The sequence below is a fragment of the Lepisosteus platostomus genome, chromosome 2 (genome assembly GCF_059453375.1).
Source record: "Lepisosteus platostomus isolate fLepPlt1 chromosome 2, fLepPlt1.hap1, whole genome shotgun sequence".
Classification (NCBI taxonomy): domain Eukaryota; kingdom Metazoa; phylum Chordata; class Actinopteri; order Semionotiformes; family Lepisosteidae; genus Lepisosteus; species Lepisosteus platostomus.
Genome location: NC_142612.1, coordinates 8,522,422 through 8,546,196, shown reverse-complemented (window position 1 = coordinate 8,546,196; position 23,775 = coordinate 8,522,422). Strand labels below are relative to the sequence as shown.

Genomic DNA, 23,775 nt, shown 5'->3' with positions numbered 1-23,775 from the left:
GACAAAAAACAAATAACGACGCAGCATCTGCTGGCCTGCTAATTAATCAAAGTAGCTATGGAGGCAAAACTCAATTCCAAAGATATTTCTCAAAGCCGATTGCTTGGTCATGTGTTACAGAAGCAAACGGTATGGCCTAATGCTCTTAAGCCCTTGCGTGGGGCACTCTTCGAGAAAGCTGGCTGAACGCTGGAACAGTTTCTCCTGCTTTGCATCACACTGGACCTTGAAGAACTCGTTTTAGCTTCATTAATGACTCAACATTCCAAATAAGCAAATATCCTTTTTAAATAAAGGATATTTAAACATTAAATGGAATTATAGGATAAATACTGTAACGCATACAGCCATCAGGGTGTGTAAGAGCCGGTTTACCAGAGCAGTGACGTCACTGCCCTTCCCTGTGATGGCAGGACTACAGCTACTGGGCTGTAGAGAGATCTCTCTTTGGCTCACCGGGCTGGGTCCCTGCTGAGAGACGCGGGAGTCCCGGGTTCGAGCCCCTGACAGTGCGGGGCCGACCTAATGCGGCAAGGGCGCCCGCCTGAACCCCCGTTGCGTTACAATACCATAGGATATAAAGTAATATGAATTAAGTGCAAAAGATTAAGTATTGTAATCATAAAGCCCTCTAATAGTTTGCGATTAAAATTCATCTCAGCCTTCTCAAAACTAATGTACAATGTAAAATTGTGAGTGAATGAAGGGAAATGGCATCTTCCATGCGTTGTGCAAGTAGTAAGTCTCTAGGGTATTAGTTTACCTGCCTTCAGCTCCAGTAGTTGCTTGCAAATCACAGTACTGTTGCTCAAATTCTGTACCTGTGGTGCACTGTGCAAACTGGTCAAAGACCGTATTCAAAATGCAAATGAAACGTGGAATGAACAACGAAGCACAGCGCTGCCTCAGACTAATTAGCATAACATTACTTTTGAGGTCGCAAGGTCCTTTAGACTTTCTAGGGCTCCCACACAATCCTCAGGCTAAACAGATAGCCATTATTAAATAAGCTGTATCAGTGGTTCACAAGGCTGACTAAGGCTCACTAGTATCACAACACACTCCCCCCCTCATTCTCCTCCTAGCTTTTGCTGCTTTGTACAGTATGGTCCTGTACCCTGACACATTGCTGCAGTCACGCCTATTATAGTTGAAGATAACTGTGCTCGCTGCACAATATTTGAAGACTTGAAGAAGACAAAGTTAAGATCAGTAAACCGATCCCCTTTTCTGTTAGTTCGCAAGTGACGGATACAACTGTGAGGCTAATTTATAATTCTATCTGCAGGCCTCGGTAAATCTAATTTCCTTGTAACCCAACCACGACCTTGAGCGAGCAGCACACTACAGGTCACAGAGAAGCTAATGAGAGATGGCTGGCCAAAGACTCCTGCAAAACTACTTAATACAATCTAATTAAGACTGATTGTGTGTTCCATGAAATCAAAGCTCTGTTCAGGAAAACTATTGATGAAAATTAGGTTGCAACGACCAACTACCGGAGCACATTTTTAATAAACAATCAACAATATAAACGAATTAGTTAGCAATTAATCACAAACACAGGCAGGAAGCACCTTTCTAGCATCAGAGAATTAGAATGCCCTGATGCTTAGCTCATTAAGACATGTTAGGTTAGTAATATTTGTGTGACCTCTGCTATGGACAAATCATACATTAGACAGGCTTCACTAAGATACTGTTCAGGCACTCATCTTCCAATTCCTTTTTAACCTTAGCAATGTTTTCCTGTATGTCTTCAGATTTATAGGGAACCGAGGAGAAAACATGTGCTTTAATTTCGTAACATCATAAATAACTATTGCTCAAAAAAACGACATCTAACAGCTCAGATCAAAAATTAATTAAATTAAAAGGGGTGTCTTATACACGATATATCTTGAGGGTGTTTATCTGATGAGTGAAAATAACTGATTAAAACTTCCCCACTGCTACAAAATGATTCACAACATTGCTTAAGTTCACTTTTTCTGCAATCCTTTGCAAGATAGTTAAGGGAAGAATCTGTTCCCCTTATCTTGTACATTTATCCAGTGTATTTGGCCTTTAACACTTAATAACTCATTAACCAAAATGTTAACATTGGGACTAGCACTTACTGACTCAATTCAATTATCACTGCTTACCAAGACAGCCAAAACCACCAAGGTCTGCATATTACACAACACCACTTTCTTTTTTAGAAAAGCGTGTCACACTCAAATAAGGCATTTTTATTAATGATAGTGTAACATTTCATAGAAATACTATGCATGTCCATTTCCTCCTCCTAAATTCTATTGTCTGGATGCTGCAGTCTAGCCCAGCTACCGTATTAATTTTTGCCTGCAGTTACATAGTGTAACTGCAGGCAAGAGTAATGGCAGATTGAAGATAATTTACAATTTTGGAGAAAAGATCATTTTGGAGGAGGAACACGCTATGACATTATTCTTAAAGCTGGGCGGCATGAGAAACATGATACTGGTGAAAACAGAAACTGGAACACTGACACAAGAACCAATAAGGAAAAAGGGACTTTACCCAGTTTCCAATAGCGCCGTCTTTCCAAAAACTGCAAACTTTCATTGCCTCCAAACACACCCATTCCCCCAATCTGCAACAGTGTCTTCAGCTTCATTTCAATTGACCTGCACTTAGAGTAACTTGCACAATTTTGCTTTAATTCATCTCAAGAACGCATACTATGATTAAATTTAGGACACTGCAAGCTCATAATTTCATGTTTGGGCACATTGTGCAACTTAACGTGATGTTGGAGATGAGATGTGCTCTTACATTCCCAGCTGGAATGAACAGCATTGCTTAGATGTTGCACAGGCCACCTTACATCTTCTATGGTCCCTTGTTTAGTCCTTCCAGTTATTATAAGCAAAAGCATGCCATTTATTCTGCTAGAAATCTTATGCCTGTGCCCTCTTAAGAATGCAAATTTCTAGAAAACAACAAAAAACAGGGATCCTGACAGATTAAAGATGAATTTAATAATGATCCACTGGACTGTTCCTGCTTTTATAATACACTATTAATATATTAATGGTAAATGTTTATACAGTAGGTCCTGAAACACGAGTCAATCTAGAAAAAGCCTTAGGTCTGTAAACTTATGCTGAAATCATTTGAAAGCTTAAAACAAAGTAAGCTGTCATGTGAAGATTTTAAAATGCAATGCCAAAAACTGGAAATTAGTCATTTGTAAACAAAATTGTCAATCTTAAATGTCAATAAAAAACTACCAACAACAATTAATATCTGGCTAAAAACCTAACTACAGAAAGCAATATCATGAGTGTTTTTTAAAAACTGCATTTTAAAGACTCACTAAGAGTGAAAAGAAGCAAGATAGACGCAGTATTTTCTGCACGTTGAGCTCCCACTTCTAACAGTCTCCCTTCTCATTTTACACCTAACGTCTAACGCAGGTAAAAATTTTACTTTAATAAGTGTCTGTAATCGTTTTTCTTTGGGAGCTGAGCCCTCTGGTTAACAGAGAGGCAGTAAGCACAGACAGAAACAAGAAAGGCCACTGTATTGGCTTTTTTAACACGACAAATGGGGTGTTGGGCAATTATTTTCACGAGCACATGATTATTCTGTGAAAATTACTTTGGATGCCTGAAGATGTTAGAGTTAACTTTGCAGGACGCTGAGGTTTATTGACTGCAGGGTTTTCAATTCCTCTTGGAAGTTACCGTGTGGTCCTGGCCACACTCCCAGTGATGAAACTGTGAGAGATGCCTTACACGGAGAATAGCTTATCATTTCAGAATTACTGTACAGTTCAAATGCAAACCGACTTCTTTATACTGGAATTGCTTGTGATCGCCTCATAGCTCTCTTTGCCATTTTCTATTTGCTTTTGCATTTCTGAAGGTAAATCTAACAATGTAGCTGTACTATATGTGATTCAGTAAAATGATCCTGGTATAAAGAGGAACATGTTTAACAAATTATGAAACTCTTAAAAACCGGCAAGGTGTAATTGAATTATGGCTATTCTGCGACATGACTTACATGGTATAATTAATTACAGTGTGCTGAAAGGTTCGGCTACAAACACAGATATAACATGGTGATCTCAATTAATTCTGAATTACAACCGTGAAGGTCTGGTCACATCCCACTTGTGTACATACATTACATTTAAATACAGTTACTATAAGTCACTTGATGAAATCTTCTGGTGAATTCCATTGAAAGCTAAAAAAGTCCCTTGAAACAAAACGTTAAATGGGCTTTCAAACCAAGGTGTTGCTAGGAAACCACATCTTAGCACAGTGCTAAATACTGTACAAATTATACAGAGTGTAACTAATAAACCTAAGAAACCCACAAAAAAGTACAGCACGAGGTGATAAATGACATCCAGTTACCCTTAACAGTTCTGTCAAGTCAGAGCCGTCATTTACAGTGGTTCACAGATGATGTCTTCTCAAGGTGGGAATCAAAATGGCTCTTTTCCACTTCAGGAATTACTGTAACACCAGCAATCTCAGTTAGCGACTGCAGAGGAGGCAGAGCGGTCTTGAAGTTCATGCACACAATGCAGTAAATCAGACTTTTTCCATATAAGTAAGCTTAATGAGGTTTTCAAAGCCTGGGGGAAAAGAAACTAAAATTGATGTTGAAGGCAGCTCTAATGTGACTTTAATGTTACACAACTACTATACTAATCCAGCTGCGGCTTTTTTCAGAATCCGATTTTTACATCTCATATTAAATCCCTTGTCACATTCTACAGCACCAAAATCCTATTTTTAATCTGATACATCTGCCAGTACACAACGTTGCTTATTTAACAGTTAACCAGTTGAAAGCATCCCTGGGAAATACATTTTCAGGTTTCACTTCCACACATTGCTGAACATTTTATAAAACACAAAACAATGAGGCTCCTTTCCTCATTTATGCTTCCAGAGTCTTACATGAGTGTTTCGGTTTTCGTTCAGGTGCAACAAAAAAAAAACAGTCCTCAAGAAATTTCAGAAAACCAGGTATACAGCATATTCAAGACGAGCGCAGCTCAGCTTGGCAAATCCTACACGGATTCAGAATTCTGGGAACCGCTGTCCTCTGACAAAGGAAACGCGTTCACTTGTCTAGATAAATCCTAAAGTGACAACAACTTTCAAATTTATGCATTTGTTTCTTACTCTACCAATTCAGCAAGACCAAAGAATGTAAACATATACTAGAATGATGTAGTAGTTCACATGCCAAACATTTGTTTTACGTACTTATGAGAAACGTACGGCACACATTATTTCAAGTACATTTAGTCTTAAAACTTGGTACGTTTCAAAGGTAATAACCCTGTAGTTTAGACTGAAGCTGTAGAAACCAGCATACTCACCAGAAAGGAAAATCTTCGATGAAAGCAGGATTAATATAATCCTCTAAGGCATACAAGCAACATCTTCTACAGTATGCAGTGTATGTACTGTATCCTCTGAGACATACTATACAAATTACGGCAACACTTTCAAATTGATCACCATTCTTTCTGTTGCCAATACCATTATTACAAACCCACTGTGAAGTGTATATAGCTCAGGGGAGCTTTAATACTAATAAATAAGAAATAAACACCTTTGGTAGGAACTCTGGCACTAATAAAATACAACCAAGACGGGTAAACTACACCAAACAGGAGTATCAGTAAAACAGGTTTTAAAGGTTAGAAAACGCATAAGATGTTTTCATGTTAGGCATATAATGCAAAAAAAAAATTAATCGGGTTTATGAGACCCCCTCTGAGAAAATACACCAGACAATACTTTTATAAAACACTCCATAAATCAATTTGCCTATATTTTGGACCTCAGGTATGTTTTAATCAACTTGAGCTCTGAAAGGCTCCTGTCAGCTCCTGCCGCTGTCGCTGAGAGAGACTGCAAATTGAGTCCACAATACCCCCCCTCATTTAACGAAATGCATGGTTTTCCTTGCTGTCTCTCCTGCATTTTAATGCCGATTAAGTGTAATCGCTGAGCAATCCTTTGCACTATACATTTGCTTTCACATTTTTGTGTGGCCTAGTGGCGCCGATTTTTAACCATGGCGACCCACACGGCATGTGTACGATCGCGGGAAACGTGAATCTGTTAACCTCTAGTAAAAGCCCCTCTCGTGTAGCCCCCTCACTTGTTACATTTTCAAGCTAGACACTTGAAGTTGACATCTACCGTTCGCTGTTAACGTGGACCTGACAGACTCAAAGCCAAATAAAATGCAACTTATTTCATTACTACGCATATTATAATGAATTCATTTGGCGCATCCCTCTTTTGATATCGCTTATCCCTCTTTTTTTCCCTGCGCTTCAGAAACATACAGCATTAGGGTTCTTGATTCTGATCAGTCAGCTTTTAATTGAGCGCCCATTAGGATAATCCACAACAGCAACAGGAAGAGCGGCTAGAGGTATCTTTCGCTCACATTTGAACGTGTCGATACGTTGTGTTGCACACCGAGGGGGTCCTCTGATAGCCTCGGAGCCCTAAACCGTCACCTAGCTCCCCTATACCAGGGGCATGCCCTGTTCCCGATTACAATATCTCACTGTAGCTAGCCCTTCTGGGTTGTGAAGAGGGAAAGGGGGGGTTGAAAAAGTACCCAGCACTAAACAAGCAGCTGTCAAAAAAGGTAGTTCCTAAAATTAGCAATGGACAGTTCAATGAAATACAGCATAGCTAAAGGTATGTGGCTTAATATTATCCCTCCTCAGAAACAGTCCCACAATGCACTGAAAAAGCAGATATGGATGATTAGAGCACTGTACTGTATGTGTATCAGTGATGCGCATCTGTGATGCTCAAAATATACAATTTGTAGGAAGTTCAAATGCTGAAAGCACCCGATGGTGAATGATGGGCCTCCTGCAAGGCACAAGCAAAGCTAATTTTAACCCAGAACTCAAGACAAGTCGGGTTGAGCGACTCTCCAACTTAACAGCTCCCATAAAGAGGAATGCCCCCAAGAGCCAGGTCAAGTTAAATATGCAGAGAAGCAGCTACAGCAAGTGTACTGGCTCTGAAGCAGTAGTCTGTTTTTTTATAGTTATGTACAATCCCAAGACAGCCCTAAAAGCCAGTAAACCAGCCAGGACATCCCATGCAAACCCCATGACTTCCCGAAAACAAAGAAATGTCTTGTTTATGTAAGACAAAATGCTTACTCCCCCCGTTTCTGAGAAGGAGACTCTGGAAAAGGAATGGAGACTCTATACTTTCTTTAGGAACAACTGCAAATACAGGTATACTATCTACAGTGCTGTTATTTGGTTTTCCTATAACAAGAATTTATTTAAGAAAATTCAATTCAAAGGAATGTTAGCAATAATGGAAAGGATGTTCTAAATAATCTTATTTACATCTTCACTTGTAGTTTTTCCTCAGTATTTCTTCTGGAATTCATAAAGTGAGTAGTATGTCAATATCTAAAAAGGAAGAAGACTGCCCAAGAACATACAGTAAGAGAACATGCAACACAATCCCACAATTTCAAGAATTAACAGTGTGATGTAGGGAATATGAACTTTAACTTTCTGCTATTGAGAACAGATTCTATAATGTTAGTCCTATATACTAAACGACCCAATGCAACTACAAAATTTGCTTTGTTTTATTGGTTTGGCTTTTGCAGTGAAAGAACATACCAAAGAGAAGGGTTGTACATGATGGAGACAAAGTACAGCACAGTGTTACAGTGCTGTACTGCTTTATTAAACAAAACCTAAACCATTTAGGATGGCTCCCTGAGCTGACACTTCCTGTTATGTTAAACGGATGATCCTTTAGCTTGTTTTGGTATAGAGAAGCTGACATTAACAGAATGCTTGAGGAAGCCTAGCCTAGGACAACACGTGAGCTATTCTAGCTTTGCATAAATTGCCCACTTGTGCATGATGCCACGTGTAAGACACGTTAATCTTTTGCAAAGCAGATACCAGTGAGGTTGTCATGATGGCCTCCTCCATCCACACTGTGTCAAAGTACATGGCTCTAAACCCTATGACACAAACACACCCATCAAACTGGGACAAAAACAGTCAATCATCTTGTGAGCCACATTAACCGGGGATCTGATCAAACCTTAATCAAAACGCCAGAAGCTGTCATGCTTTTTCTACTGTTCACTACAGTTTTCAGTATATGCATTTAAAGGCCTTCGTAAAGAAGGAACGCATAATAACCCACAAAATACTCAATTCCTCTAGGACTCAGAGTAGAGAGTGAGAGGTATTTCAGGAGTGTCATTCCACCCGAGCTCTCAATTGATTGCACTCAGTTGTTTGCTTAGCTGGTCTCTTGTAATTTAAGCAATATTTCCAGAACTGGAACACTGAAACAAAGATGAAACCACTCTATAACTGCATCGGTAGTAAGGAACAAAATGGTCACAATGTGCTTAATCAGAAGAAAGACTGGGAGGTACAAGCTTCGTTCCAAAGAGAAACGGAAGGGATAGCAATTATCAAACGCTGTGGAAAGAAGTACTGTACTTCTTTCCCAGAATGGTGCCTTTAAACTCGAGAGCAGTTCCTGTGTGGTACGTGAACAGAGTATTCAGACTTGACTAGCTCTGCCAAAAATGTCTGCAACAGGCACAGTATCCGCTCAGAAAAAAATGGATGCCAGCTTAATTAAGCCCGCAACAATGCTAAATGGAGAGATACGCTAAATACAAGGTCTCAAGAAAAAGGAATGCAAACAAATCTCCCAGCCTAGTCAACAAAGGGTGCTGTATGTCATAGTGGCAGGATGACATAACTGAAACTGTTAGACTCAGATCACAGATAGCTTTGGTGAGATTCAGTTGCAGCCCTGGGGCCTAAAGAAAACTAATTTTACAGTCTCAGGAGGCATGCTTCTTAGTATATGTACTGTAGACTGAGGAACACATGCAGCACATTTTTAACCAGAAGAACGCATTTCTATTGGGGTTTTGATTCTTCAAGATTAAGAAGAGTCTATACAAGTTTAAAAAAACATTAATCCTATGGTATGTGAAAGTCATATTTCATTCTGTACTGGAAGGCCAAGAACAGCTGCAAAGTCTAATGGGGAAAAAACGAGGAGCAATAAACACGACTATTGATTGACGTTTATGCTCGTTTCTGGAAGGCTGCGAAAACACAATGGACAAAAAAGCACATAAATCTCAATTAGAGCCATATTCACAAAGGAAATTATAGCCACAGAGATACAACATTCTTTTTTTTGTGTGCATTTCCTTGTTTCCATACTGTCACATCGCAGGTTCAGTGTCTGCAATTTGGCACCATGTCTCCGTTTACACAGACAGCAAATATTCTCACCACCTCTTCAGGTAGTTCAATGGAGACATAAAGGAAAATATCTTTTTTCTGATATTTTTCACAGGTATTGAAATTAGGCATAAGAGCCACCTCAGATATGCCAAGTTGGTTCTGTGTAAACACAGCTCAAGAATAGACTTAGACTCACTATTGACAAACCTACCGAAACAAAAGCATTTACCAGTACAGACTCTGAATGGACACGAAACCTATAATACATTATGAAAAATATAGTCAAACAAACATTTTAAATAGCTTCATTAGCAAGCCAAAGTTTATTTAGAAAATTAACAGTAAACCAACAAAAGCTATAATTACCATCTTGCTCTGATAGGTTTCTTACAAAAAGCCATTTTAAACTTTTAAACCCTCAGATTAAAAAAATCCTCTTAAGGAAAGGTGAAGTTTAATTGAATAGGGCTTGATAAGGTACATTCATTCTGAAAAACAGTGTTATCAGACATCAGATTCCTCTTAACCCAATCCAAGCCTTTTATTATAAAATGTAGCACATTGTCTTTTGTAGTACTGAATGAAAGCAGGCTTATGAATGCCTACGTACCGAAGACGCCTGCAGAATAACTTGGAGACTGCACAAAATTGTACAGGTTACAAGAACAATTTGATTCTGAAGCACCAAAGATATTACAGACTATTATACTTATTACAGAATCTCTTACATGCATTCCTACCCTATAGAACATGCATTTATTCACAAAATTGTATGGATATCCATCCTCAGAAAAAGCCAAACAAAGAGGGGCAGATTCCAATTGTGTCATTCAATATTTCTGCTCCATTACCTCATCAAGGCTTGTTTTGTGGCATCCAATAGAACAGTAATGCTTAAGTTTAAATGGCATGGTGCATCAGTACTGTTTACAAGCTGTACCACTTCTCGGTATGTGGAACACCTATTCATCAAATGTAGCAAAGAATAAAGTCTTACTTTAGAATGTGTTCTTCTCTGTAATAAGAAAGGTGTCAAATCTTTTGTTCATTTGAAACAAATAATAAACAAACGCATGCTCTGTTGCAGTTGTTTTTATGAGCTCTAATATAAACAAAAATTTAAATATAAAAATAAAAATATAAACAATTTTATTTGGTTTTGTTTATATCGGTTAAAAACTGCATATAGACGCTAAAGAAAATGTTACATTAGATGAAGCCTTCTACACCTCTCACTTTCAACTGCTGGTTTAGTGCAACGAGACAAGATTTTTTATTTTACAAAATAAATAGAATGATACACTGATGCAAGCCAAGAATGAAATTAAAGTACCTTTCTCAGCATCTTTTCTTCATGCGGGATAACCCCTGCTCTGTGCGCCTCCAACTTCAGAAAATTTCAGTTTAGAAACAGACAAATCATTCATTTAACATCCACGTTCTGTTCTCACGGGGTTGTGTGCTTGTTCTAATTTGCTTATTTTTGCCCAGGCTTCTAGCTGCACAGCTGTAGGTGGGTTTGCGAAAGTTTTAACAAACTGTTCTGTGAAGCCTGAATTGCGTCTAATCACCAAGGCCTCTCTCCCGTCACATGCTGATCAAATGATCCTTTCCTTCAACCAAAGAAAAAAAAAAAAGACGTCAGCCATTTCTTAGATCTCCATTCATAATTTCGCCAGAGAAGAAACAAATCAGCTTCATAGCTTTCATGTCTGGCACAACACAAGTTGACAAGAAAGCATTTTAACCAGAAGATGTGACCACACTGTATAGGTCTACTTGCCAAGGGCACTGGAAACCAAGCTAAATCTCAAAGATAAAAGCGTTAATGCCATCACAAGTATGTCACCTCAACTAAAGTGATCAGAAAAATATATATTATATATATAAATTAATAGTACAAAAACCATCTTCTACTTTATGCAGTTTTGGCACTTATGTTAGTATCTCAATTTAAAAAAATATATAATTGCTAGCTGATTTTTAAGATCAACAGTAAGTGTGAATGTGGAACCCAATAATGTATAGCAGCTACAGTAGGTACAAGAAATTGAACTTTCCAGAAAAAAAAAACATCCAGAGAGAGAAGTTCAGCCTCTCCCTCCCCACCACCCCCCCAAGCAAAGTGAAACAGGTGGGGAAAAAACACCTTACTGCCTACAGGACATAAAGTTCTCATTTTGTGATTACTGACCAGACCATTTAAAAAAGGCCAATATAATTTGGCTTTCCCTGTTCTTTCACATAATCAGCACTCTGAGCTGATTTTAAAGGAAAAGGGAGAATCACAATAAGCACAAGCAAATGGCCTGTATGTCTTTCAAAGCTTTTCCATTTCTTTCAGACTTCCAGACATGATGCAAAAGCTGAATTAGCTAGGATGTGATTATCTTGCATTGGAGACAGGCCTTTTAGCACTATTGGTGATGTTCTTAACTAGAACTATTACAACAGTATGGCTGCAAAAGTACTGTTACTAGACTATATCATTGTCTGCAAACCTAAAACACTCCCAGCATTGCTGTTCAGCAAAACTTCATCCACAGTCTGACACCTTCCATAGAGGTATATCAGATTACACAGACTATTGAAACTCTTTGTGAGAGCTTAAAAGGAAACAATCTGGTCTATTAAAGGAGCAATGAGTTTAAACACTGCACATCAAATGCTTTGTTAAACAGTAATTTTCTGCTCCAGTTATTTAGGGACAGTAGCAAAGGGTAGGCCTGTATAAATCCAAGTGTCCTTGGATGTAACTCTGGATTCTCTCTTTAGCCGTTTCACCTTGTCACACACTATTTAAAACACTACAATGTGTGTTTGTCCTTCATCAGCTTTCCCGTCAAGCATGAAATAAGTTAGCTCTAAGTTCAGGGAAAGACACCCCAGCTTTTCTTTCTTTTCATCCAGAGAGGCTTCATCATCCATTTCAGCATCTAGCCTAAATCACAGCGTGCTTGCGTTACTGTGCAATACTGGCATCCAGACAAAACAGTTTAGTAAGTGACCTTGGTTCACTTTCAAATGGCTAAAAGTCCCACAGATCCACACTGGAGTCTGTTTCCGTCAGAAGAACAGAAGAAACAACATATTAAAGTGTCTCATAAAGACACTTCCAAGAACTCGGGAATTATAAATATTTTTTCAGGACCTGTAGGCATTACTGCAAGGATCCTGAGCTCTTCCACACTGTGCGATGAAGAGCTACAGACAACAAAGCTGACAGACTGGTCATGGCAAAGGGTGGCAGGGCAGGATTTGTGCGCTTGTCTGCTTCCTTTCCGGAAAGGAAAAGACAGAAGACAGGGAGAAAAAGGGTGTGGGTGCAAGAGTAAAGTGCCCCCCCAACTTCCCTTCCTGGAAGTAGAAAAAGATGAAAAAGAAAAAGAGTCCCAACCCCCTGACCCCCTTTCCCAAAGTGAAAAAAAAACATGCCTTTCAATGAGACCGTAAAAACGGAATATTCCCCCACCTCAAGTCAAAAGACAAAAACATGATGCCCTCTTCAGAAAAACCAAGAAAAAATACAAAACAACAGCATGGGGACGGAGAAATTTCCCATTTAGCAACCCTTATTTTGTCAAACCACTCCCACTGCAAAATCAGGCTCCACAGAACGCAAGTCTTATTTCACAGCTACCATTCTAGAAAGAAAGCAGACATGCGTTGTATGTAAAACGCTTTCTGCTTTTCCTAACTGGTTCCTGCCACGACCCAGTCAGCCGCAGCTGTACAGTACAAACTGGACAGGGAGCCTGAAGTATCCCAAAGACTGCTCTGCTTGACCCAAGCATAATAGTTCTCGCTCATTGCTACTGAGATAAATTCTCAGGCCTGACTGCAAAGGGGTAGTGTTTGGCATTTCACACCGTTTCTAACATGTTAGCTGTATTGCCAAATCACACCAATTCATAAAGAAACGTTTTCTTTCATTGGGGAAAAGCATAACACTACTCATAATCTTCTATTAAGTAGAATCTGTCAGACAGCATGCCCTTTCCTATGGTTTGTAAGAATATCTTATTCTGATCTCACTGAAACAAAAAAAAAAACTCTGAAGCACAGGGGAATAGATTAATCAACCTCAGTGTTTAAAATACACAAAACAAATGATTTTAAAGTAGGCCTACACTGTATGTCCTATTTTAAGCAATAGAGGAATACGGATTTCAAAACATTTTCTGTTCCTTCTGACATTGACACCAGCAGCCATCCTTTGGATGAGACGTCAAATCGAGGTCCTGACTCGGGAAAAATCCCAGGGTGTTTCTCTAAAACAGTATCGGTTCATGTAATTCACCGTGTCTGCAGTCATTATGGTAAACTGCAGTACTTCATAACCAAAGACACACCTAATGTTGTGGGCCATAAATTTTCTATTCGTGTAATTCCAATCGCAAAAGTCCCACAGAGCAAGATTAGGTATTCCCTAATTCTTGGACAAGGCCCAGTTGAACATATATTTCTTGCAATGAACATTAATTATTAATGACTTTGTATCTGTAGCTTCAGCATAATAAACAATTTTGCTTTCGTATTTCAAAACAGACCGAGAGTAAAGGACAGCAAATGCCAAACAAGAAAAAAAGAAATCAATACCACTTTAGGAGCATGGATTTCTTCTGAAACACAATGCTATCATATTCCTCCAACCAAAAAAGTTTTTTGGCACAAATTTAAACAGAAAATATGCTTTTAAGCCTGCTATTTTACAACAGCAATCTGCATTACAGCAACAATTATTAACTACATTTCTAAAATTTTTCATTAAATAGGCCTAGATAAGTTGACATGTACGATGGCTATTTCTTATTTCACCTAGAACTTACACATACTATATATTCTGCATGATTACATGCATCCCGGAATAATATTAATAAACAACCCTGTAGAGTAACAAATTAAAACACCCAAATTCCGATTGATTAATTAGCTGCATAAACTACAAGTACTCAGAAGTGTTAAATTCAAAATTTGTTCATGGTTCACTTAACATCCAACTAGTTAATGGATCTTACATCTTATTTCAATTTCAACATCTTATTTTCAAACACTAGCCCTTCATTTGTTTAGTCATTTGAATTAATGAATTAATTAATTTGAATTAAAGCATATCATTCCAGTATATTCCATTTTGCATTCCTAACTGATGGTAATCTCAATATTGTTTTTAATCTGCACATATGACAAGCAACCAATAACTATGAGATCACAACATAAAAATCATATATTGAAGTGGAAGGAGTTTTATTTTACTCTGCTACACATGCACAGGTGCAAAGGGTTTGCTGAAGATCACCAGTAGACCTGAACTAAATGGACAGCAAACTACCAAACCATCTCCTTGGAATCCAGATTATGAAGAGCATTTCAGACCCTAATCCTACATTCGACTAGTTTCGTTTGAAGGACTTGTGGTGAACTGTGCAGGTGTCCTCCACCTGAGCACCAGCAACCCTTTGGCAGCGTCCTCATCACACAGCGGTAGTCACACCATCCCTTTCTCACTCATTGACCTCACTCTTTTCTCATGGACCAAACATGAAGGAGGAAGGACACGATGTATGAGCTGTCTGTGTAATTGTCACAGTCTTACCAGTTGAGTCATAAGGGTGGGGGCCTGTGATGCTACAGTACCACATGCCTGTTCACAGGCCTTTCAAATGACAGCCTTCTCACCCCCCAGGGTAGAGTTGAGGTACACAGATGCTCTAGTGTAGGGAAGAGGTGATAAACCCGTGTTTTAAACTCAAGAAACCTCAGCATCTAATTCCATTTTCACAAAAACGCAAACATTTCAAAATCTCATGAAAGACTCATACTAAGCATGGAAAATGGAGAATATACGGAATGAATGATTATGCGAAAACTAGGCTAGATGTGTGAAAAACAGGGGCTGAATCCAGCTCGGTCGTAAGTACATGGCAAGAAGCAATTATAACAGAAGTGAACAGTTTTCCAAAACTCATTTAAAAATTGGTCATTAACAAACCAAATCTGTAAGTGTTAAGGACCATGTTGAGGTTAGTTCCACACTGAAAATGATCAAGGAGAAAAACATTTCAGCCACAAGCCTGCACCCGAGTATAGTACTTCAGCATATTCTCTTCATTTTATGATAAAATATATAATAATATATATTTAACATGATGGTTCTCATTCAGAACAAAGTCAAAGTACAATGAATGTACTTTTTGTTAATAAAAGCCGTAACTAAAAGGGGGAATTACTATAGTAAACTATCCAGTCACTCTGGTTTGATGCTATTTGTTTCACCTGTAGCACAATAACATTTTTTAAGTTCTTAAGACTACTGACAGGTATATAGCTTGCTTACTGCTGACACAAGGCTTGATAGAATTACCATAAGAAGAGAGATAGGTTTCTGACTCCTATTAATAATTCACCATTCCATTCATTCCATGCAGCCTTATACCGCTGGATGCAAAAAGCTCTTGGAATTTTTATGGATGAATGAAGTGTTTTCAGGTTTAGTATGCCTTCAGGCTTCACCAGGTTTTAGAATATTACATTTCCGCTTAACCTCACCGCTATCATCCACACCTGAATGAAGATGACAGTACGTAAATGAGCACCTAGCCAGCTCAGACAGAACCTATTCCATGGTGCAATTTGTCAGAAGGGAGTTTCAGGACTGAGAGCAACCAGAGTAATCTCTACTTGTCCTCACGATTTGCTTTTCCTCGGGCTGTAGTGCTGGCTAAGAGAGACCAGCCCTTACAAGCAGGCAAGGGGAAAAGACATGGCAAAACTGCCAAATCCCAACTGCTGAAACTGCAGACAGCAAAAGGGGTCAACAACCTTTTTACATAACAGAAAAAAGGTCTCAACCCCTGGTGAGAAGACAGTGTTAAACTGAAACTATAAGCATGACCAATAATCATGTGGGAAAATATATCTTGTTCCTGTTGGTAGCCACTGCACAAGTCCCTCGGAGACTAGCTCTAATCCTCTGCTGTTCTCAGAAGACCAAAGCAGGCCTTAACAATCTGGAGGTTTCTACAGCACAGCCTCACAAGTAGTTATTTTAACAGTCCAACACGACCGGGCACAGGTGCTTTTAATCACAACCTTCCGACTTCTTGACCGGCTTTGAATTTTCTCAGCTCTGAAGTTCATGACTAGAACAGCAGTTGTGAAGGGGAGCGTACTGCACTCTCAAAGATACGCTAGAGGTGCACTTCATTACTACAGTGCTGAGAAACACATTTAGAAGAGCCATCACACAAAGCAGTAGCTTAGTCTTTACTAAAGATTAAACATAACTGTTACATTGTACAATTATATGTTTAGTGTCCATTCCAGTTGTACAAAGTAAAAAACTAGAAACCGATATAGACATTGTGATTTTTAACTTCCAGATTAAAATATGTAATTAGAAACATAGCCTTATCAGTTCTGCTGAAAACTAGAAAATAATCCAGATGACCCGAATGACCTTAAATGAATTATGCCAAGTATAGCAGTTCAGGTACTGATCCGTTTTCCAATTTTAATTGAATATTTAAGCAGGAATCACAGTTTTTAAGAGGGTACCTAAGCAGTGAAAACAAACCGCTATTATTGCAATTGGCCAATTTTAGGAAGTTCTTGCTTCTGTCTCTCTCTGCTTTATGCGGAAAACTGGAGACAAGCGCTTTTGCTCATTTGCCTGCGGTTATTTACATAATGTGGCCTCTGCTTCAAGGTTAGACTTCAAAAGGCTTTTTTAGTTAGAGTAGAACTTGCGTGCCTCACCACCACTTCACATGCAAAGCACCACATCCCAGACAAAGAAACAGCCAGTTGCCAAACTTTTAGAAATAAATTTGATACTTAAGACTGTTAAATGTATAGTTTTGGATACATTTGCTATACTATAGAGTCCACTTCATTAGCCAAGTCTCACTTCCGCTTCATTTAAGGTTAGGGAAATGATCGTTAGAATTAAACCGGAGGACTGTCTGTGTGCAAATATAATTCTAGGGAACAGCCACATGGATATAGAGAATATAGATCCCACTTAATTGAAATACCAACAGCAACAACAGTAGTATAAACACACAGAACATATTAAATACTTAAATTCCCAGAAGGCATTTGATAAAGTTAATCATTCATGAGGAATTCTCAGATGACAGGTGGGAGGCATTCAAGTGAATATTGGGACTGAGACCTGGGCAATGGATGGAAACCAGAGAAGACCAATTTTACAAAAACTAAACAAGCTAGACAGGCCAAATGACCACTTCTTGTCAGGAAATTTTATGGGCCTGTGCTCATTAAAAATGCAGTCCGATTCCGAATCCGACTTGATGAGGATCTGATCAGAAAAACGTCTTTTCACCCATTGCATGCTTTACACAGTGTATACTTTCCACTCTAGGGGGAAAAAAAAGGTGACCTCTTACAACTTGACATAACTCTCTGAAACACTGAATCCCTGCTTTTGCCTCCGGATACAAGTTTACACATTAAGACAGCTTTGGATGTTACTTAGTGTCGGAAATGCAAATAATTTTCAAGACAAGTAAAAATATCACAGTTTACGAGATTTATTTCTAATAGTGATTAGTAGCAATTTATACTTTCTGTATAAATGAACATTTACACCAGTGTAACATTATGTCCCATGGGTGAAACAATACAGAAGATAGACAATCCTTCTAATCATTTATATAGAAAGCTTGTGCCCTTTTTTCTAGAAGATGTGGTAATGCAAATAAGCAGCTTGACCAGCTTTAGATCTCACAGAGTAAGAGCTCCTGAATGGCTCCGTCACACACACACTTACACCAAGGCCGGTTTTCCCAGATACCAATGAACTTACCAGTGTGTCTTTGGACAGTGGGAGGAAACCAGAGCACCCAGAGGAAAGCCACACAAGCACGGGGAGAACATACAAACTCTCCCCTGATAGCAGCTCGGATCCGTAACTGAACCCGGGGTCACAGCACTGTAAGACGGCAATGCTAACCCCTGTGCCACCTTGATGCCTGCAATTTCAAATCTGGTTTGATATTACAACAGAGACTAGTGCACAATGCGGAAGAAAAAGTCTCTGCTTAGAATATTTAGGTAATGCGAAACTACCTGCCTTTGCAAGGTGTATAATGTATTACAAGACTTCAACAGATGTTTATTACAGCATTTCGAGATATGGCAATTAACTACCATCCTAGCAAGAATGCCTCATTGGTCGTAGATTTCCTAATTACATCCACAGAAAGCAAGTTAAGAGGAATCATACTTCCTAAACAGGCATGGAGATGAGTCAGGAACCAGATCCTGCTTCTTTTTCAGATGTCTGTGAAACCCAGATCCGTAATGTAATTGATAAACTGACAGGACAAATTACGTCATGATATTTTAGTGCACAAATCTATGTGCTAATTGAAGTCCCACACAGGCACACTGGAGGATTACAGAATGCATTCATAACCTCTAATACTCTCAAGCCTAAGTGCATGTAGCCTCTCTCTAGAAAATGCTATTTTGATTCAGACAGGAGCACTCTACATGGGTTTAAAACTAAAATTACATAAAGAATAATAGTACAGTATTAAAGGTATTTCCATTGATCCTATAGCCTTTTCATAATGGTGCTGTACAATGTAAAATACATTTTACTTTTTTATGCTGTACAATGTAAAATACATTTTACTTTTGTAATCTTAGCTTTCTTATTCCCTGAAATGTTAACCTTAAGGATATATGGGAGATTTAGTAACTGAACATTTTTAATTTCAGTTCAGTTTCAATTCAAATTTAAGGAAAAAAACACTAAGGTGGATCATGACCAAGCTGATTCATGACTAGGAGAACTAGAGCTTCTTGATACAGGATGAAAAAAAGCATTGCCAGGAAGCTTATCTGTTTATCTTTCAACACTGTCCCCCAGTGCAACAATTTTGAGCAAAAAAAAAAAAAAAAGAAAATGACTGGCCTCTAAACTTAAAATGCAGCAACCCAAAAAGATCAGAAAGGAAAAGGACTCATGTTGTGTTTGAGAGCTGAAATGAATGGGCTATGCTACCAGAAAAAACAAACCAGCCTTGAAGATTGTATCTTTTAAGATCCAATTAGACTGCTGATTAAACTCTCTGATAATGAGTCCAGACTGTTAACACCGACAAATCAGAATTTTCATCACAGAAATCCAGCTTGCAATTAGAGCCCATAGTGAAATGATAAGCAATACCAAGCACAGGGGTCTACATGCTCTGCAATTAGTCTACATGAAAAATACCCAGCAGTATTTTAATGCCCTTCTACTGAAAACTACAGCTCATTACGCACTACTACACATTACGTGTGTATTTAGTTAAGATGCACGAAACATTCAGTACCAAAACATAAAAAATGAAATAATTTTACAACACAACTGCATCATTTAATTTAGTACAATACCAAAGCAGATTTTTTTTAAACAAAAGATCACCAAGCATTTGTGTACTGGTGATTTTAAATATACTGATAGGGTACACTGAAATACTCACCTACTAGCCCTATCATACATAGTTATTCATGTACACTGTATATATTTTGGTCCACAGTGATCACTGCGATGTGAAAATGAATGAACACATATCTACTGCAGTTGCCATGGCGATTTCACTCTCTCACAGCAGACTTCATTGGCTGGTATGCAACGGGTCTGTCATACTGCTCTCCCTCCACAGTGACGGAGACTTCTCCTGACAGTTAATCAGGGGAGGGCATCTGTCATTGTACACAGGCAAAGAATGGCATGTGAAAAGTTCCAGGGCCTTTTACTTGCCAATAACATATTAAACCATTGGTCCTCATTAAAATGGCGCAAGTCCACATTGTGTGTCAAAATGTGGGACTACCTGACGATGCTGACAAAGTCTCACAAAACCTCTTACAAGCCATTTTGATTAGCATCACACATTGCCTAAGTATTTATCTGTAGGTTACAGCGGCTACAGACATTAAGTACATTAAAGAAAACTATATACACAGAGGTTAAAAAATATGATTCTGTAAAATATTCTTTAGCTTGTTGATGTTGCAAGTTTTAACGCTGCTTAAAATGCTTGATTTTCTAATTAAACAACCAATACATTCACAATTTCAATTCCTGTAAGTACTGACACAATCATAAAGCACTGAAATGAGTACTATAACTATTAAATTAATATTTAGCCCTCAAGGAAACAGGAAAAGGACGTCCATTAAATATTAAGTAGTAAAGCCCTGACATCAACACCAGCAAACTGATTATTCAAGATAATTTATTTTAAAGAAAATAAATGGCTGTGTGCATATACAGGCAGACAGGGACATTTCTGGTAATTCTGGTTAAGAACTGCCTTCATAATCAATTTCATTCTTCCAAAGCATGAAAAATCAAATTAGAGGAAATGTAAATTAGATATTCCCTAATCTAATGAGATTGAATGAACTGGATTAGAAAAAGTGCTTCTTTTTGGGGACATATACAAGTACCGTGGTTGTATCAATTTACAGTTATAAAGCAAATGTTGTGCAGGACTGAAAAAAAAAGTAGCAAACCTCCTTTAGAAGTGTATTTATATTTATAATGTAAATTTACATACTTAACAAAAATAGTTAAAATAATGAAAAACTAAAATTTAGTACCAGGATGGATATTCAACTACGGATATCCAACTACGTTCTGATGCCCTTTCACTGCACTAATATTACATAAAATTGTTTTTTTTTTATTTTTTCCATGTGGATTAACCTTTTCCGGTTATTACCTTTACTTCTGAAAAGTTTCAGTATATCATTCCAGACAACACCACATCTAATTCTGTGAATATCAAATAATCCATGAAATACAATGTATAGCACAAATCACTAAAGGGCATGGCTGCTTTAGTAATGAAAGCAAAACCTTTGTACTTCACACATAGTATTTCCAAAACATTCCAGATTGGTACCAGAAACTGGATTTTTAAAACTGCCCAAAGGCACATGTTGAGAAACAAACACACATCCCAGATTCTGAAACAAATGCATTTTGGGTCATAACCAAAGGTTTGCAAACTGTCCCAGCTATCTTGGTCTACCACTACAATCACCTTAAGGTGCATGTAGTCTCTGTGCTGATCCACCAGCTACAGTGTTCAATTGTGCCAACAACAAAACATGTGGAAACATGCAATGTAAAGGACTTCCCAACAAAAAAAACTGCTGCATAGGTCTTAAGATTGTCTGACACTGTCAGGCCTTTAAAGATTTTATTTAGACCTATAGGTTAAATATAATGATGGTGTACCTACATGGAAGCACTCTTCCTCACCTTTTCACACCCACATATCATTCCTGACAGGCAATTTTTAGAAAGCGGGGATTCAGCATCGCATCTATTTATATTTATGTGAGTGTTGCAAGTGTATTGTTCGATTTGGACAAATAAACTAAAAACGTGGGAAAACGAGAATTCCATGGAGGGCGTTTATTTTTTCTCTTAGTGAACTGAAATGAAAGGAGCATAACGGGGGGGGGGAATCTTACTTGTTAGCCTTGCAGATCTGGAGCCGACAAGAAGAGGAGAAAAGCGAGTGCCGATTGTCCCCCTTCTGTGTGACGTGAATGTGTCAAGGGGCCACAAATCAGTTATTGAACCGTTAGGTAATCTAAATGGAGCATGAAACTACAGCATATTGCATAAACTCACGTGGGGTTCGGTCCAACCACGTTTTAGATTTACAAAATCTAGGGGGAACTACTTTTTTATTCTTTTGTTTACAATATTCCTAAACGGAGCACAGTAACAGGTTTCAAAAGAAACACAAATTAGAAACTTAACGCAGCCGCTTTCTACACTGCAACGGATTAAGATATAAATAACACCTACACTGATCCAATCATTTGGCCATTTTAATTTTGACCTTAAAACCTCATTTCCAGTTTTCGCCTATGTAGCAGCAGCATAAATGGCTTAAAAGCAAAACGTCTATAATGCTTTAAAACGGTCAAGGACACTCTTTTCATATCGATCAAAGAATAAAGAGGATGAATTATGTAATGCTGGAGGATTATATTAATTTTTTAAACATTATAAAAGCATTTATATCAATTATAGCATTGTCATAAGCTTGTTTTTAGTGGGTGCTTGGTTTACAGGATTTAACGGTTTGCTCTGCATATCAAAATTGCATAAATCATAATTCCGTTTTTAATTAAGATGTCTTTGCTATAATCCAGCATGTACATGTCTTCTAGAAAGTCACATTTATTTTCCCTTTCAATTATATTATATTACTGTTAGTACGATACATAGTTTTCAGAAACAGTATTGTGGGATCTCTTTTGACGCAACTTGCCAACTTGATAAGATAATTAAACGTCTGCTCTGAAGTTAAAGGAATAATGTTCTTGCAAACTCTCGCAGGTGAAAAAAGTCTTGCTTTGATTTTGCCACGAGGACCGCACCAGAAACTACATCACAAAGTTAAAGTTCAAAGTTATCTAAAACTTGAGGAATGTGGCATTGCGCACAGCAGAAGAATTGCGGACTTCAAATCCCCACTGGTATCCGTGCCTTCCAGTGCTTTGACATTTTGATAGAAATAAAGGCGAACAGTACTGTGCATTTTCTTGGCAAGATTTATTTGAATAAAACGACAGGTTCCTTATTTTGGTTTGTTTTGGTTTTCCAACATATTGTTTATCATATCACAACTCGTTCCCTTGTATAATTAGCTAATTATAGAAGCTAATGCGGGTTAGCTAATTCAGCAACGGTTCGGGGCTCAGTCTCTTATTGCGTATACATATAATTGCATGTGCAGCGAAGAAATTAATAACTACGTTTTCTTCATCAGCCAACGTGTTTATCGTCACTTGTGAGGTACAGCCATATCGCCGCAGGTAACTCACAACCCGCACTGTTAGCGGGTTAAATTCTTGACAGGGTGTCCAAAACTAAATCTTGATAAAGGCGTAGGGGAGGGTACGTGACACCCCAGGTAGGATGTACACATAGACACAGTGTTATCGATCTGCCCTTTAAATTAGCAGCCGGAAAGCTGAAAAGTGACAACTATCTGAGTTAAGTGATCCGGTCTGCCTGGGGTTTCTCAGGTAGCTAAGCTTCACACAAAATCATTCTGCAAAGCAGGTGGTTCATATCGTATATCCCTCAGCATTCGGGTTTCCTGTGCTACTCTAATTTTGACAAAGTGACAAATATTACCGCTGCTGCCCGATTTATCCGGGGGGGGCGCCGGATTAAATCCCGGCAGACTTCTCCATTCTGCTATAACAAGTGGCAGCACACCTCACCGCACGCACACCTACTCCATCAACGCCATGCTGCACTGAAAATGCCCCCTTCCTTCCCCTCCTGCTCCGTGAACGGATCAGAGTGGCATCTTCACCATTTCCCGAAAACCTGAACGAGATACGTCTGCATCCCACCGCGGGGACGGCGAGTTAACACGCGAGCCGAACCAACAAGTTACAATAAAACGAGCGACTTGATGTCA

At 38.5% G+C, this 23,775-nt stretch overlaps 1 protein-coding gene across 15 annotated transcripts in view; it reads right to left on the bottom strand.

Moving 5' to 3' along the window:
* atp11a (ATPase phospholipid transporting 11A) overlaps window positions 1-23,775 on the bottom strand; it is a 102,145-nt gene that overhangs the window by 77,768 nt on the left and 602 nt on the right. The window lies entirely within an intron of this gene.